We start from the raw sequence: 14,098 nt of genomic DNA on the forward strand, positions 1-14,098 counted from the left end.
TTAATTATTCATCAATTTAATAAGTATTGATTAAGGACTTGCTCTGTGCCAGGGATAGTAACTGGTACTGTTTATACAGGTGAACAGAGAGACAGGTGCCTGTGTCCTTCAAGGTCACTAGTCTAAACAGAACCACCTGTATTCACATTCCTTCTCCCTTTCTTCCTGCCTTCCTTTCTTTATCAGATCTTATTACATTTTATTAGATCTATATTAGATCCTCTATCTGGTCCTTATCCCATAAAGAGTTTCTCATTGTTTTGTTTTTTTTTAACTCTTTCCTTTCACTCCTTCATCCTCCGTTTCTCCTTCCGATCAGCATGTAATATTCAGTTTTCTGTTTTTTAAATTCTCCCTCAGATTCTGGTCACTGGTCTTGCTCTTTGAGCCTCTTCCTCAGGGATTTCATGGACATGTTGCTGGCTCTGGGCATGTTTACTTCCTCACCTACCATTCTACAATTTCCCAGCTTGCTCTCCCCAGAGTCACTAAATAAAACGAATATCTTTTAGGATTCATCGTACTGATTTCTTGGTAGCATTTTAAATGTTAAGCAAACTTGCCTACATTAAAGAGTCCCTCCTTTGGGCTTCCAACACAGTACAACCTCTAGTTTTCCTCTTACATTTCTGGCCACAGATGCTCATTGTCTTTGATGAACTGCTCTTCCTCTGGCCTTCTGAGACATGCTGGTGTGGTGCTAGGCCCTCATCTTTTTACAGTGTTCACCCCCTTGGGTGATCTTGATAGTGAGCTGGTTTCAGTTATTTTAACCAGTGGAGTTCAAATCTTAGTGTACATAAGAATCAACTGGAAAATCTGATTTAATAGATGTAGGCTGGGGCCAGATTTAGCATTTTAACGAGCACCCCAGACAATTCGGAGAAAAGCAGTGACCCCCTGCAGATCATCTTTCAGCACTGAACTAAACTATAATTTCTATGAAGGCATGAATTGAATCTGTTTTACTCATCATGGAATTTTCAAAGGCAGCAGAGCAGCTAGCAAACAGAAGTGTTCAGTTAATATTTTCAAGACAAATGAATGTATATGTGGGTGACTCCACCACATCTGTAGCTCCAGCCCAGATTTCATTTTGCATTCCCCACCAACCCCTAGGGAATGGCCTCATAATCCACTGATAACAAATCAGAATCCCTGATTCTTCCATCTACCTCAACCCTTCCATCCAGTTAATTAGTAAGCATATCTATCTCAACCTTCTAATATCTTGTAGAACCCGCCACTCCCTTCTGTCACTGATGTCAATGTCCTAGTCCAGGCCACCATCATTTCTCAACTAACTAGGCATACTGCCTCATTCTTACCCCAAGTTTCCTTAAACAAATATTGCAACATTAGGGTCCAAACACATTAATATGATGTGTATGGTCCTTTATGAGATGGCCTCTGCCTGCCTCTACAAATATTGTTCACCTCTATTCACCCCACTTTATGTTCTACTCATAATGAATTGTAGGAAGTATTTTTCTTGTTTTTCATTCTAATAGTGTTTCCTTTAACAAAAACTTTAAAACATATATTTATTTAAATGCCAGCTCCAGGTGGGAGATTTTACTTTAAGTATCACCTACATAAGCTACTGAGTTATCCACATTCTTACTCCTTCATTATACAGTTCCCAGCTCTCACTTCTTAGCCTCTGTTAAATGAGTCTGGTGTCTTTGATATGATTATTGTTATTATTGTTTTTACAGTAAGTTACTATTGCATTATTAATTTTATATGATATATCCTATCTTTTAAGAATAATATTTTTAATTTGCATTGTTTCATAATTTTTTTTAACTTTTCTCTAACTTGTGTTAGTGAAAATCTTCCTTTAGTGCTTTTGTGCTTTACCTCTCATTCTTTTTTTTTTTTTTTTTTGGTACGTGGGCCTCTCACTGTTGTGGCCTCTCCCGTTGCGGAGCACAGGCTCCAGACGTGCAGGCTCAGCGGCCATGGCTCACGGGCCCAGCCGCTCTGCGGCATGTGGGATATTCCCGACCGGGGCACGAACCCTTGTCCCCTGCATTGGCAGGCGGACTCTCAACCACTGTGCCACCAGGGAAGCCCAACCTCTCATTCTTTTGAAGTATATAACTAAGTAACTTTTCAAGAATGTGGACAGGTAACATTTTCTCAGTCCAAATAAAACCCAAAATTATCTTTCTGTTTCCTAAATGACAGATTGATTAGATAAAACATTTATAGATTGCAGAATTTTTTAGCCCCTCAGACTTGTTTCTGGACATTAATTTTTGCCTCAGATGACCTGAGGCCAAACTGGATTTTCTTTCCTTGAAAATAAATTACATTTACCTGATTAGATACTTATAAGGTATTTTAATCTATGCAATTCAATATTTTTTATTCAGTGAACAAGTAGAGATATATTTTCACTGAGTTTTTCCTGGATTACAGTGAGTTTTTTCAATCCTCTGTTGAATGCTGGTTTACCAAATGAGCCTGTTAACGAGACAAAGCTGAGTTACCTTGATAAGAGAGCATGCTACCTCCGTAGTATTCATAGCATCTCTGAGGAGAGAGGGCAAAGTTGGCATATTGATAAGATTTTGAAGTCTCATTTAAAGTAGATCTTTTCATGGGGAGGAGAAGAGAAGGAGAGTAAGGATCATGATATAATAGTATAGGATTGGTAAACACAGCAAAAAGAAGATTTTGAGAAGAGAGGTTCAAAGTATCTTGGGAAAAAAAATATGACCAAAATACCATCACTATACCTAAATAATTAACAGCATTTCTCTCTTTTTGAGGTATAACTGACATATAACATTATATATTAGTTTCAGGTGTACAACATAATGACTTGATATTTGTATATATTGTAAAATGATCACCACAATAAGTCTAGTTAACATCCATCACTATATATAGTTACGAATTTTCTTATGATGAGAAATTTTAAAATACACTCTCTTAGCAACTTTCACATATACAATACAGTATTATTAACTATAGTCCCCATGCTATAAACTACATCCCCATGGCTTATTTATTTTATAGCTGGAAGTTTGTACCTTTTACCCCCTTCACCCATTTTACCCATCTCCCACCCCCTGCCTCTGGCAACCACCAATCTGTTCTCTGTATCTATGAGCTTGGTTTTTATTTTATTTTATTTTTTAGATTTCACATGTAAGAGGGTTCATATGGTATTTGTTTTTCTCTGCCTGATTTATTTCACTTAGCATAAAGCCCTCAAGGTTCATCCATGGCACAAATGGCAAAATTTCATTTTTTCCTATGGCTGAATAATATTCCATTGTATATATACTACATTTTCTTTATCCATTCATCTATCAATGGACACTTAGGTTGTTTCCATATCTTGGTCATTGTAAAAAATGTTGCAGTGAACATAGGGGTGCAGATATCTTTTCGAGTTTAGTGTTTTTGTTTTCTTTGGATGAGTACCCAGAAATGGAATTGCTGGATCATATGGGAGTTCTGTTTTAATATTTTGGGGATCCTCCACATTGTTTTCCATAGTGGGTGAACCCGTATACTCTCCCATCAATAATGCACAAGGGTTCCCTTTTCCCTACACCCTCACCAACATTTGTTATTTCTTTTCTTTTTGTTAACAGCCATTCTAACAGATGTGAGATAATATCTCACTGTGTTTTGAGTTGCATTTCCCTGATGATTAGTGATGTTGAGCATCTTTTCATGTACCTGTTGGCCATCTGTATGTCTTGTTTGGAAAAATGTCTATTCAGATCCTCTGTCCATTTTTTAATCAGATTATTTGATTTTTTGCTATTGAGTTATATGAGTTCTTTATCTATTTTGGATATGATCCGCCTACCAGATATATGACTTGTAAATATTTTCTCCCATTCAGTAAGTTGCCTTTTCATTTTTTGATAGTTTCCTTTGTTGTGCAGAAGCTTTTTAGTTTGATGTAGTCCCACTTGTAGTTTTACTTGTTTATGTAGTCCCACTTGTTTATTTTTGCTTTTGTTGCCTTTGCTTTTGGTGTCAAATCCAAAAAATTATTGCCAAAACCAATGTCAGGGAGCTTACCATCTATGTTTTCCTCTAGAAGTTTTATAGTTTCAGGTCTTACATTCAAATCTTCAATCCATTTTGAGATAATTTTTGTACATGGTGTAAGATAGTGGTCCAGTTTCAATAAGTTTTTTTTTTTTTTTTTTTTTGCAGTACGTGGGCCTCTCACTGTTGTGGCCTCTCCCGTTGCGGAGCACAGGCTCCGGACGCGCAGGCCTAGTGGCCATGGCTCACGGGCCCAGCCGCTCCGCGGCATGTGGGATCTTCGCGGACCGGGACACGAACCCGTGTCCCCTGCATTGGCAGGCAGACTCTCAACCACTGCGCCACCAGGGAAGCCCTCAATAAGTATTTTTTATTGTCATTAAATATGAGTGTTCAAGATCCCCCAAATTATCTAATAAATTTTGAGGGTTAAAAAGTTGCCTTGGGATGTAAACTTTCCTTCACCATTTTCTGTTGAAGAGTTAATGGGTCTTTCAAGATGTTTCTGGAGAGATCAATAAAGTTATTTACAATATTGTGTTTGGAAATCATTTTCCTGAGTCTCCTCTGAACTTTGATGGTTTCTGTCTGCCCTTGCTTTTTATGTCTTTGAAAGTCTTGAGCAGGATCAGCCAGGTATCCTTTAGAGTGACCCCCAACCTGGGTTTGTGTCCACTGGAAAAACAGAACAAGGATGAATGGATGGATGGATGGATGGCTACATAGATAGGCAGATAGATTGCAAAACATTGGCTTAGTGACTGTGGAGGCTAGCTAGACAAGTCCAAAATCTATTGTTCAGGCCATCAGGAAGGGTAGGCTGGAAACTGTCACTGCAGGAGCTGACACTGCATGCCAGAATTTCTTCTTCCTCAGGGAAACCTCACTTCTTCTCTTAAAAACTTTCATCTGATTGCATCAGATCGGACACACTAGATTTTGGAGAATGATCTCCTTTGCTGAAAGTCAACTGATTGCAGAAGCTGATCACATTTACAAAATGCTTCACAGCAATACTTAGATAACAGTTTGATTGAACAACTCTGTAGTATAGCTTAGCCAAGTTGACAAATAAAACTGACCATCACACTGGAGTTATGGATTATATTAAAAAAAGAAACAAAGGTGCATCATATATTAAGGGGTATACAATATCCACATGACATTACTGTGATGTTGATCTTCATTCACTTGGTTAAAGTAGCATTTGCCAGGTTTCTCCACAGTAAATCTATGATTATTTCCATTTCCTACTCTATTTTTTGGAAATCAGTCACAAAGTCTAGAGCATTTTAGTGAGTAGAGGAAATTAATCTTCACATCCTATAATGGGGAATATCTACATACACTATTTGGAATTCTTCTGTAAGAAACATTTGTCTCTTTCCCCCCATTTATTTCTTTATTCGATCATTTGTTTTTGTCAGCATAGACTCATGTGTATACTTTGGATTATAATCTATTGATAATACTACATTTTTTTGTTGCTCAAATTGTTCCATCTCTGGTCATTCAGAGCTCTTTCAGGTTGGTTCTTGTGTCTCTTTGACATGTCCCCCATCCTTTTGCTTTTTGAGCACTTCCTTACTTTTTTTTTAATATAAATTTATTTATTTTATTTATTTATTTTTGGCTGTTTTGGGTCTTCGCTGCTGCGCACGGGCTTTCTCTAGTTGCGGTGGCAGGAGCTACTCTTCGTTGCAGGGCGCGGGCTTCTCATTGTGGTGGCTTCTCACTGCGGTGGCTTCTCATTGCGGAGCATGGGCTCTAGGTGCGTAGGCATCAGTAGTTGTGGCACGCAGGCTCAGTAGTTGTGGCTTACGGGCTCTAGAGCACAGGCTCAGTAGTTGTGGCACACGGGCTTAGTTGCTCCGCGGCATGTGGGATCTTCCCCGACCAGGGCTTGAACCCGTGTCCCCTGCATTGGCAGGTGGATTCTCAACCACTGTGCCACAAGGGAAGCCCACTTCCTTACTTTCTGGTACTTACAGGTAATTCAGACTCATCTTGTATTTTCCCTGCCCCAGTCCTAGAACCAGCCAGTCTTCAAGGAGCCCTATTACTTTGATTGGAGAATGTTATTTAGGGTGTGGGGTATGCTTGTTGCTACTGGGGTGTCACTGCTTCTAGGCTCTCTCAGCGGACAGTGCTGGGTACTATATGCACTTATACTAACCTGTGTACCTTTAGTTGTTTCTATATTAATCCAGTTCTATATTAAGCTAAACACAAATTCTTACCAATGTCTCCAACTCTAATGAATCAGTGCAGTGTTCATACTAGACTTCCTTTTTTGTTAATATGTAACTTCCCTTTATTACAAAGAGAAACTTGGCCCCTGCCACCCAAAATCCATTTACTTATGTGTTCAGTCCCAGTATATATGTAAACCAGTTTCAGAACTGTTAATCCATACTTCTGTGAGAAACAGATTTGCCAGAGTACAGAGCTTATGCACAGTTTTTTTTTTGGTTTGTATATATTAAACTGTACTTTTTGTTATGTACAGTTCTATGGATTTCAACAAATCAAATTATGTAACCATCACCCCCAGAACATATGAAACATTTCCTTCACCCCAAAATTTTCTCTGTGCATCCTCTTCGTAGTCACTAACCCCACTACTATAATTTGTCTAAGTTTTAAATGTTATTTTTGTTTTTTAGTCTTTTGTATATTTATGTTTATTTTATTGGATAATTATAGGGCAAGCTCAACTGGGGTATGATAACCAAATGGTTATCTTTCCATTCATTCTATTTTGAACAAGTATTTAACAAGCTATTCATATTACCATGCATTTTGATGAATGCAGATTATATACTGGAGAATATTTCCATATTAAAAGTTATGGTTATTGCAGATAAACTTTCAATTAATTTATATTTCTCTAATTGACATTTAAGGCTTATTTGGAAAATCAGCACAATCTTTATTAAAAAAATTAGTTATAAAAAGTGCTTAATGTAATACTAACAAAGGTATATTAAGAAAGAAAATGATACAGCCTTTCTGAACTGTACTTGCTCTTAGTAATGGTGATGATATATCTAATTCAATGTTTTAAAAGAATTCTATACTACATGTAGCAATTCAAAATGGATCAACTAAATAACATATGAATATCTCATTGTCATATTTATTTTGATTTTATACATATCAAAGCAATAGACCTTGCTTGTTAAGTTTTATTTCTCATATACTTAAGAAAGTTCAGAAGACCACTTTGCTGTCTGATAAACTGATAGCTCAGGTCAAGTGTACATGCATATGTGTACACTTATTAGGGAAAGAGGTGAGATTCATTTTTTAACAATTCATAGTCTTATATTCCCTGCTATTTTCTTTCCTTGACTCCATATAACTCAGTCTGCTTAAATTTTAAATATTATAGTATTGGAGAAAACATATTTAGAGAATTCTTAAATTAAGTGTATCTTTAAAAGAGACGTAGAATTGGATTATGATCTCCATTATAATAATTTTCTATTGTGCAAAATAGCAGTTGAAAGAATTTTAAAAACTAGAATTAAGAAATAATATTTGTAGTCTCATTTCACTATATCAGTTTTAAGACAGAAAATTCCTGAATTAGAAATCACCTATTATAAGAATCTCAGAGACCTTTTCATTAATTTTCATTCCTAAAATCAACTAATAGAAAAATATTGCAATTCTGCTTCATCTGCAATTTTGTGAGCAAAATGATACACCTGCTTTAACCTGTATGATCAGATGACACTGCTTTCAGAAATATTTTAGGAAAGACTGCTGCCTTGACAAATATGTTTTTGCCTGAATTTATATAATGCATATTGAACAATCCCTGCAGTAGAAGAGAATACAAAAGCATTTGTAACTTTGCAAAATAGAATTGAAGGCCACAAGGGGTGTGGATGATAATCTTGTTGTATAGACCTGGTAAAACCCTCCTTTGATTTTAATCCCAGGGTCTGAGAGTTAGAGGGGATGACAGAGGTCATCTAGATACAGGTTTTGTAATTCAATCTTGTGTTTACAGTTGAATGTCCCTTGTATTCCCGTTATCTCTTCGCTAAAAATAAATGTGGTGAATGTTAATAAAATGTGATCTCTTTGGGAAACTATTCAACAGAATGATTAATTAATTGAGAGAAAGGTTGTATGATAACTGAAATGAAAACAGCATTTTTTATTCAACATTCAAAACACATTTGACATTTTGTTGTAAACTGTATGTTTCTAGCAGCTGTTAGGGTGATTGTTTTGCCAATTTCTAATTGCAGATGTTGGCAGCTGGAAATTAGGAGCAAGTAGTAGTTTCTTTAGAATATAGAATTAAATGTATAAAAACATGAGATTACATCATACTTTTTCAGTCATCTTCAAAACTGCTATGAGGAGCAGCATTTTAGAATCTCTACTAATTATTGTAAAAGTCTGATAACCTTAAACATTAAAAAACTTTAAACCTCTACTAGCTATAAAAAAAAAAAAGCATGTCACTTTTCATAAGTAAATTAGATGGCAAAGAAATCTCCATGGCCAGAGCAAAGAAAGAAAAATAAGGAATACATAAACTCCTTTTATTTAATTTGAATAATTAAATAAAAGGAGTTTTATTAAATTATTCAGATAATTGCTTCAATTCTCCCTTTAGCCTTGCCTGTGAAGACCTGACAAAATGCCCTTTTCTCCTACAATAATCTCCAGAGCAGCATAAAAGGATGCTGGTAAACATTAATTTTGCATTATAAGATAGTCTCAGTAAGTGATAGTAGTTTCAAGATGAATGTGTTGGCCTCCTGAGAACAGATTTTAGGAATGAAAAAGGAGCTCTTAAAACTGCTTTTTTTTTTTAATTTTTATTTTATACTGGAGTATAGTTGATTAACAATATTGTGTTAGTTTCAGGTGTACAGCAAAGTGATTCAGTTATACATATACATGTATCTATTCTTTTTCAGGTTTTTTATAATGTTGGTTACTATCTTGCAATAGTATTTACCAATCAAAGAGACTGCTGAAGACACTGCTCTTCTAGCCATTGATTACTTCGTCCTGCAATTAGAAATAAGCAGTGTCTATTCCTAGAGGTATAGTTTATATAGTGTGGTCCACTCTGCTAGTCACTTATGCTAAGTCTACAGGGCGGTTCTTTAAGATATACATTCAAAGGAGTGACATCACCAAGTTGGCAACATAGTTTTTTCTCTGACTTTACTCCCCCTCACAAGAAGAACAACTAACAGCTATTCAAAAATAAGACACCACTGAGAAAATCTTAGAATATGTGGATAAGCTGAAGCATCCCCTGCACCTCAGAGACCAAGACAGACTGCTTTAGAAGAGTAAGAGAAGTGGCTACACATTGCAAACAATAGAAAGAAAATAACTGTCAACAGAAAATTCTATACCTGGTGAAGCTATCCTTCAAAAATAAGGAGGAACATAGATTTCCCAAACAAACAAAAGCTGAGGGAATTCATTACCACCAGACCTGCCTTACAAAAAATGCTAAAGGGAGTTCTTTAAGTGGAAGCAAAAGAATGCTAATTAGCATCATTAAAAAAAGGGTAGTATAAATCTCACTGGTAATGGTAAATAGATAATCATAGTTAATTCTGCAATATGGTAATAATGGTACATAACTCACTAAAACTCTAGTTTAAAAGCTAAAAAAAGTAGCAAGAATAAGCATAAATACATTAATCTGTTATTACACAATATTTAAAAACCATGTAAATTATAATAGCAGTAACATAAAATGTGATGGGAAGAAGTAGAAATGTATATTAATCCTATTGAAGTTAATTTATTATCAGTTTAAAATAAGGTGTTATAAGATTACAATTTATGTAAGCCTCATGGTAACCACAAGAGAAAGTCTTGTACTAATTACACAAAAGAACATGGTAAAGAAGTCAAAGCAGGGGCTTCCCTGGTGGCGCAGTGGTTGAGAGTCGGCCTGCCAATGCAGGGGACACGGGTTTGTGCCCCGGTCTGGGATGATCCCACATGCCGCGGAGCAGCTAGGCCCATGAGCCATGGCCGTTGAGCCTGCACGTCCAGAGCCTATGCTACACAACGGGAGAGGCCACAACAGTGAGAGGCCTACGTACCACAAAAAAAAAAAAAAAAAGTCAAAGCATACTGCAACTAAAGATGTCAAAACACACATTTAAAAAGAGAGAAGGATAAGAGACAAGAAGCATTGGATCTACAAAACAGCCAGAAAACAATGAACAAAATGGCAATAGTAAGTCCTTACCTAATAGGTAAGCCCTTACCAGTAATTGCTTTAAACATGAATGGATTAAATTCTCTAATCAAAAGATATAGAATGACTGAATGGAATAAAAATTACACAAAATCCAACAACATGCTGCCTACAAGAGACTCACTTTAGTCTTAAAGACACTGAGACTGAGAGTGAAAGGATAGAAAAAGACATTTCAAACAAATGGTAACCAAAAAATAAAGCAAGGGTAGCTGTACTTATAGCAGACAAAATAGACTTTAAAAATAGTAAATAGAGACAAAGAAGGTCATTATACCTTCAATTTATACAGTGCTATATGTCAATTATTTCTCAATAAACCTGGAAAAAAATTTATAGTGTAGTATAGGATAAAGTCAATAAATATGGGAAATTTAAAACATATCAAAATTTTGCTCTTTGAAGAATACGGCTAAAAGAATGAAAAGATCATCTACAAACTGGGAGAACATTTGCAAATAACCTATTTGACAAAAAGCTTGTACCCCAAATGTAAAGAATGCCCAAATTCAACAAAATTTGAACAGATGTTTCACCAAAGAAGATACATGAGTGGCAAATAAGAGCATGAAAAGATGCTCAACATCATTAGCCATTAGGGAAATGCAAATTAAAACCATAATGAGATACCACTATACACCCATGAGAATGGCTAAAATATCTGACAATGCCAAGTACTGGCAAAAATGCAGAGCTATTGCAAATCTTATATATTGCTAGTGGGTATGCAAAAAGGTGCAGCCACTCTGGGAAACAGGCAGTGTTTTATACTGAAGTGTACACTTAGCCATATGATGCAGCAATCCCACTCCTAAGTATTTACTTAGAAAAATACAGACTTATGTTCATGCAAACCCTATACATGAATGTTTTTATAGCAGTTCTCTTCATAATCACCTAAAATGGAAACAACCATATGTCTTACAGTAGGTGAGTGGATAAACAAAGTGTAGCTCATTCATATAACGGGACACTACTCAGCAATATAAAGGAGTGAGGAATCGGTAGACACAACATGGATGAATCTCAAAAGTTTTATGCTGAGTTTAAAAAGCCAGTTTCCTAAATTGGGACTATTGGATTAATAGATACAAACTACTATACACAAAAATAGATAAGCAACAGAGATTTACTGTATCACTCTGGGAACTATATTCAATATCTTATAATAACCTATAATGGAAAATAATCTGGAAAAAATAGGTATATTTTACAGGTATGCCTATATCCTAAGCCCCTTAACTTAGGGTATCTCCCTGACTAGTCCTCAATGTGCAGCCACAGGACCATTATATCATGCTACTTTATCCCCACTAGGTCATCCATAAGCTTGTCATTTACATAGTGTATATTCTGCAATGTTCCAGTGTCTATAGTTTTTGCCATAATATATCCTATTACTTATGATATTTAATTTTAAATGAACACATAATGTCTTCTTTCAAAGCAAAATGAATTTCCTGATTAAAATTACAGGGAATCTGTTTATATTGATGAGTTATGGTTTAGCTAGAGTGTTCCATAAGTTAGCTTGTTGCAACAATAAGCATATTTACAGGGGGGAATAATGCAGTCACCTCTATGTACCCAAAAGCTTTCTCTTAAAGTCTTCTTAAAAATATTCACTGAGGAGGCTCGAGGAGAAGATGGCGGAAGAGTAAGACACAGAGATCACCTTCCTCCCCGCAGATACATCAGACATACATCTACATGTGGAACAACTCCTACAGAACACCTACTGAACGCTACTAGAAGACCTCAGACATCGCAAAAGGCAAGAAACTCCCCATGTACCTGGGTAGGGCAAAAGGAAAAAGAAAAAAACAGAGACAAAAGAAGAGGGACGGGACATGCACCAGTGGGAGGGAGCTGTGAAGGAGGAAAGGTTTCCACACACTAGGAAGCCCCTTCGCGGGCGGAGACTGTGGGTGGCAGAGGGGGGAAGCTTCGGGGCCACGGAGGAGAGCGCAGCCACAGGGGTGCGGGGGGCAAAGCGGAGAGATTCCCGCAAAGAGGATCAGGGCCGACCGGCACTCACCAGCCCGAGAGGCTTGTCTGCTCACCCGCCGGGGCGGGCGGGGCTGGGAGCTGAAGCTCCGGCTTCGGAGGTCGGATCCCAGGAAGAGGACTGGGGTCGGCTGCGTGAACACAGCCTGAAGTGGGCTAGTGCTCCACAGCTAGCCGGGAGGAAGTCCAGGAAAAGGCCTGGAGCTGCCGAAGAGACAAGAGACTTTTTCTTGCCTCTTTGTTTCCGGATGCGCGAGGAGAGGGGATTAAGAGCGCTGCTTAAAGGAGCTCCAGAGACAGGCGCGAGCCACGGCTAAAATCACGGACCCCAGAGACGGGCATGAGACGCTAAGGCTGCTGCTGCCGCCACCAAGAAGCTTGTGCGCAAGCACAGGTCACTGTCCACACCTCCCCTCCCGGGAGCCTGTGCAGCCTGCCACTGCCAGGGTCCCGTGATCCAGGGACAACTTCCCCGGGAGAACGCACGGCGCGCCTCAGGCTGCTGCAACGTCACACCGGTTTCTGCTGCCGCACCTCGCCCCACATCCGTACCCCTCCCTCCCCCCGGCCTGAATGAGCCAGAGCCCCCAAATCAGCTGCTCCTTTAACCCCGTCCTGTCTGAGCAAAGAACAGACGCCCTCAGGCAACCTACATGCAGAGGCGGGTCCAAATCCAAAACTGAACCCTGGGAGCTGTGCGAACAAACGAGAGAAAGGGAAATCTCACCCAGCAGCCTCAGAAGCAGCGGATTAAAACTCCACAATGAACTTGATGTACCCTGCATCTGTGGAATACCTGAATAGACAAGGAATCATCCCAAACTGAGGAGGTGGACTTTGGGAGCAAGATATATTACTTTTCCCCTTTTCCTCTTTTTGTGAGTGTATGCTTCTGTGTGAGATTTTGTCTGTATAGCTTTGCTTTCACCATTTGTCCTAGGATTCTGTCAGTCCGTTTTTTTTTCTCTTTTTTTTTTTACTTAAAAATATTTTTCATAATAATTATTTTTTATTTTACTAACTTTATTTTATTTCATCATATTTTATTTTATCCTATTTCTTTCCCTCCCTCCCTCCCTCCCTCCCTCCCTCCCTCCCTCCCTCTCTCTCTCTCTGTCTCTCTCTCTCTCTCTCTCTCTCTCTCTCTCTCTCTCTCTTTCTTTCTTTCTTTCTGTTTCCTCTCACTTTTATTCTGAGCTGTGTGGATGAAAGGCTCTTGGTGCTCCAACCAGGCATCAGGGCTGTGCCTCTGAGGTGGGAGAGCCAACTTCAGGACACTGGTCCACAAGAGACCTCCCAGCTCCATGTAATATCAAAAGGCGAAAACCTCCCAGAGATCTCCATCTCAACACAAAGACCCAGCTTCACTCAACGACCAGCAAGCTACAGTGCTGGACATCCTGTGCCAAACAACTAGCAAGACACAGCCCCATCCATTAGCAGAGAGGCTGCCTAAAATCATAATAAGGCCACAGACATACCAAAACACACCACCAGATGTGGACCTGCCCACCAGAAAGACAAGATCCAGCCTCATCCACCAGAACACAGGCACTAGTCCCCTCCACCAGGAAGCCTACACAACCCACTGAAACAACTTTAGCCACTGGGGACAGACACCAAAAACAACGGGAACTACGAACCTGCAGCCTGCAAAAAGGAGACCCCAAACACAGTAGGATAAGCAAAATGAGAAGACAGAAAAACACACAACAGATGAAGGAGCAAGATAAAAACCCAGCAGACCTAACAAATGAAGAGGAAATAGACAGTTGACCTGAAAAAGAATTCAGAATAATTATAGTAAAG

The sequence above is a fragment of the Lagenorhynchus albirostris genome, chromosome 12 (assembly GCF_949774975.1).
Source record: "Lagenorhynchus albirostris chromosome 12, mLagAlb1.1, whole genome shotgun sequence".
Classification (NCBI taxonomy): Eukaryota; Metazoa; Chordata; class Mammalia; order Artiodactyla; family Delphinidae; genus Lagenorhynchus; species Lagenorhynchus albirostris.